The following is a 5,162-nucleotide window of genomic DNA, read 5'->3' as shown; positions in this document are numbered from 1 at the left end:
ACCCGAATTACTGGAATACCTCAAATCATAAGCCTTGGCTAGTACCCTTTCCCTCAACCCTTCTATATTTAAAATACGAAGTCTACCTTGATAGCGAAGTTCACCATCTCCTCCTTGGGAGACAACCTCAACCTTTTGCTATTGGACTGCTTCAAATATTTGGTTGAGTTTGGGGTCATTTCATTGTTTCTCCTTCACTTCAACTGCAAAATATATTTTTGAACCATTCTAAACTACTACTCCCCCATAATTAGTGTTGAGAACACATACTGCTAAATGAGACAACCTATCCACATCTTAAGCCAACTCCCATCCTTTCTCTTTCATATGGGACACACTACCTATAGAAAACGTACATAGTGCATCTTCCACTATGTTAGCCTTGCCTAGATGATGGAGAATATTCATGTTATAATCTTTCAATAACTCCAACTACCTTCTATAATGAATATTCAGCTCCCTTTGAGAAAATACATATTAAAGACTCTTATGGTAAATGAAAACGTCATCGTGCACACCATAAAAGTAGTGCCACCAAATTTTCAAGGCAAAAACAACAATAGCTTACTCCAAGTCATGAGTTGGGTAATTATTTTCATGATCCTTAAGTTTCCTAGAGACATATGCTATCACTCGCCTATTTTGCATTAACACACAATCTAACCCAACTCTAGAGGCATCACAATACACCACAAATACATCTAACCCTTCAGGTAGTGCTAAAATTAGTGCCGACATTAATCTATCTTTCAACTATTGGAAACTCTTCTCATACTTATCTGACCATTTGAACTTCACTTTATTTTGGGCTAGTTTAGTCAATGGTATGACTATAGAGGAGAAGCCTTCAACAAATCTTCTATAATATCTAGCCAAACCCAAAAAGTTCCTGATATCGGATAGAGTGATGGGTCTAAGCCAGTGCTTCACTACATTAGTCTTGTGAGAATCTATATTAATACCAACCCCTGAAATAATATGTCCCAAGAAGTTAATAGATTCCAACCAAAAATCACATTTACAAAACTTCTCTTACAATTGATGGTCCTTGAGGGTCTATAACACTATTATCAAATGGTATGTATGTTTTTTGTCACTCTTGGAATACACCAGTATGTCATCTATAAAGATAATGACAAATATATCTAAGTACTGTTTGAAGACCCTATTTATCAAATTCATAAAAGTTGCAGGAGTATTTGTCCAAATGACATAAACCACAAACTTAAAATGGCCATACCTCATTCGGAAATCTATTTTTGGAATGTCTTTCTCCCTAAGTTTCAACTAATGGAATCTTGACCTAAGGTTAATCTAGAAGAATCACTGGGCACCCTAAAGCTGATCAAATAATTCATCAATTCTAGGAATGGGATACTTTTTCATGATGTTAGCCTTGTTTAGTTGTCTATAATATATACATATTGTAAGAGTGTCATCTTTCTTGCGCACGAAAAGGCATTGGATCACCCGATAGAGAAACACTAGGTATGAGAAAACCTTTATCTAAGGGGTCCTTAAGCTGCTCTTTTAACTCTTTAAGATTGGTTAGAGCCATACGATATGGAAGGATAGAAACGGATGAGTATTTGGAAGAAGATCAATACCTAATTCTATTTATCTATCTGGAGGTACACCTGGAAAATCTCTGGGGAAAACCTCCAGGAACTCATTTACTACCCGAAGTGACTGAACTATCAGGACTTCAGACTTAGTATCTTTGACTTGAAATAAATGGTTGATACCTATTGATATTAATTTTCATTCCTTAAGATAAGAGATGAAACAAACTTTGGGAGACACTAAATTACCCGCCTAATCAAAAACTGATTCATTAGGAAACTGAAACTTCACCTTGTGGGTGCGACAATATATTGATGCATAGCATGATTAAAGCCAATCCACACTTAGAATAATATTAAAATCCACCATATCTAACTCTGTTACGTCTGATAGTATGATATTATAGAGGATGGTACTAAGACATTCCCTATAGATCCGTTTCGCAACAATTGACTTACCTACTAGGTTAAAAACTGAGAAAGGTTGGGAGAGAATTTTTGGACCTACCCTAAATTTTATAGCAACCAACGGAGTTACACAAAAGTGATTTGATCCTGGGTCTAGCAACATATATAAATCAAGGTGAAAGACAAGAATTATACTAGTGACAACATCTGGTAAACTCTCCTTAACCTGATAAGATGCTAAAGCATAGAACCAGTTCTGGTGCTTACTGCCACTAGTACTAGATGATGTGCCCTATGAAGGAACTGGGCGACCTGGCTGACCTGATGCATTAGTAACCTGATTCTAAGGATGAACAATCCTACTTCCCTGCTTGACATAAAAACTCTTTGATTTTGTGGCCTAGCTTGCCACAAACATCACAACAACCTTGCCCATCAAACACTGACTAGGATGGGTCCTTCCATATATTGCACATGTTAGGAAACTAGGCCTCCCAACTACATTGTTCTGAGACCTGGAGTTCAAAGTATTGCCCCAATGCTCTTACCTAATTTTGGGTGCATGGGCATTGGATAAAGATAGTGCAGGAATTAACGAATGAACGTGAAACTGCCAATGACTTCCTCCTTCAGATAGTAGATGATATTGAAATTCAAGGAGGGGGTGAATTGAAATTTTTTTCTATGATTCTACTACTAACTCCTCACATTCGACTCGCCTGTAGATCAACACACTTCACAAAAAAAATTAAACTTAAATAAATAAACACATAAATAATAAAGCATAAAGTAAATAACATAAAGATTTATCCTATTTCGGCACACCAATCCAGTGCCTACGTCTTGTCCCCTTGGGTTTCAAGTTTGCTTTAGGTTGTTGAAGGTTTGGTTCGAGTAAAATGGTTGGAAATAAGTTCTGAAGACTTATTTTGAACTTCAGTTCTTCTGACACAACATCAATTTAAGTTACAAAGATGACTAGATCGCACTCTTTATATAAGAATTGTAAACTAATGCTATAGAGCTTTGTAAGACTAAAAATGAGAAACTTTGAATTTTCTCCTTGAAGTTGCGTAAAAAGTGTCTATCTCTGGTATTCTCCATTTATAGTCTTAGACTACTACCCTTCATAAGAAAACCCCAGGAATTTTTTCTCAACCAAGGATACGAATAGATTCCTTGATTAAGGAATGTAGCCATGTATAATGTCCATATCATATATGTCAAAATATGGCTTTTAAATCACGCCTATATCAAATATGTCCATGATTTATATTTCCTTTTGGATTTTGATTCCTTGATAATCTACTTGTCATCTTCTCTTTTTGATTGATTCATTCTCTACTGAATCTGGGGATTGCAACCATGATTGTGTGAGGGTTGATCCTTATTCTATTTCCATGATGCTTGATTGATCTACTTGCCATGCTGAGGTCCTCCATATCATTGGGGAGATATTGTGTCATGATTTTCCATAATATTTGGGACTATGATGCTCCTTCCATTTTTCTTCTCATGATTTATTTTACTTGGATACGGTGGATGTTTTTCCATTCTTGATGTCCTTCTTTTTTTGTAACCGGCTTTCTTTATATTTTTATTATATCCAACTGCAAAGATACACTTATGAGTTTGTCATTATTAAAATTTAAACTTGGGATGCCAATAATCTCTCCCTTTTTGATAATGATAACAAGAGTAAACATCAGTTAACTTCCTTGTTTGTCAGGTTGCTAGCCCTGACTTGTGTAAGTATTAGCTGGTATTTGAGTTTGTTCTGCTCCCCCTGACTGGTAGGCTACTCTGATGTTTCTGTCCTTCTCCCCCTTTGACATAATAAAAAAGAAACAATATACAGGTAATAGCAGATTTTGAAATACACAGATAAGAGGTTTCTAAATATCATGATTGCTAATGATACCAAGCCCTTTTTATAGAGAGCAAAATCTTTTTTCCAGCAGATGTTTTGTAAAGATATCTACTAGTTGATTTAATTTTCAACATGATCTCAAATAAAATGATGCTTGATATCAATATGTTTAGACCTAGAGTAATGCACAATGTTCTTAGATAGGATGATGGTACTAGTACTGTTACACATAATAGGAAAAGATTCAAACTCTAAGTCCAAGTCAAGAAGCTAATGAATAATACATTGAATTTGAGTGTCATAACTTCTGATAGCTGTGTATTCAGCTTTTGTTGTTGAGAGAGTGATGAAAGACTATTTCTTGCTATGCCAAGAGATAAAAGCATCGCCAAGAATTTTACATGTTTCCCTGTTGCTCTTCCTATCACTTTTGTCTCCTAGAAAATTAGCATCTAAATATCCATTAAATTTAAATGAGAAGAGCAGGGATACCATATTCGGAGTCTTGTGTTCCTATTAGATATCGAATGACTCATTTGACAGCAGTAAGATGAGATTCCTTAGGAGTCGACTGGAATCTGGCACATTTACACATACTGAACATAATATCTAGTTGACTTACAGTTAAGTAGAGCAGAGATCCGATAATCCCATGGTACATTTTTAGTCAATGTCCTTTTTGGCCAAATATGAATTAATGTTTGTGGATGGACTAATGGGTGTTCCATAGGCCTTTCCCTTCTCCATGCAAAACTTTTTAATGCGTTCTTGTGTATTTGGCTTGACTGATGAAGGTGACCTTGGGAATTTTCTATATTTGTAGTCCTAGAAAGAATGTGAGCTCATTTATAAGACTTATTTTGAATTCTCCTTTCCTCAAAGTAGCAAAATTCTCGCACATAGAGAGGTTAGAACTACCAAAAAGATATCGTCAATGTAAACTTGCACAACTAGGAGATTTGAATTGAGATTTTGAATGAACAAAGTTATGTCAATTTCACCCCTTTGAAAATTATTATTTAGTAGAAAAGTGCTCAGTCTCTCATACTAAACTTTTGGGGCTTGCTTGAGGCCGTAGATTGCTTTTGATAACTTGATAACATGATTTGGAAATGAAGAATCTTCAAATCCATGGGGTTGTTTTATGAAAACTTCATCATGAATAAATCCATTTATGAAAGAACTTTTACATCCATTTGATAAAATTTAAAATATTTGAATGCAGAAAAACCTAGTAAAATTCGTAATGACTCTAACTTATCCATAGGGGAAAAGTTTTCATCGTAATCAATACGTTCCTACTGAGAATAGCCTTGAGCTAT

Source organism: Capsicum annuum, chromosome 6 (genome assembly GCF_002878395.1).
Source record: "Capsicum annuum cultivar UCD-10X-F1 chromosome 6, UCD10Xv1.1, whole genome shotgun sequence".
Taxonomy (NCBI): Eukaryota; Viridiplantae; Streptophyta; class Magnoliopsida; order Solanales; family Solanaceae; genus Capsicum; species Capsicum annuum.
The sequence above is the reverse complement of the archived record's forward strand: the minus strand, read 5'-3'. Positions refer to the sequence as shown.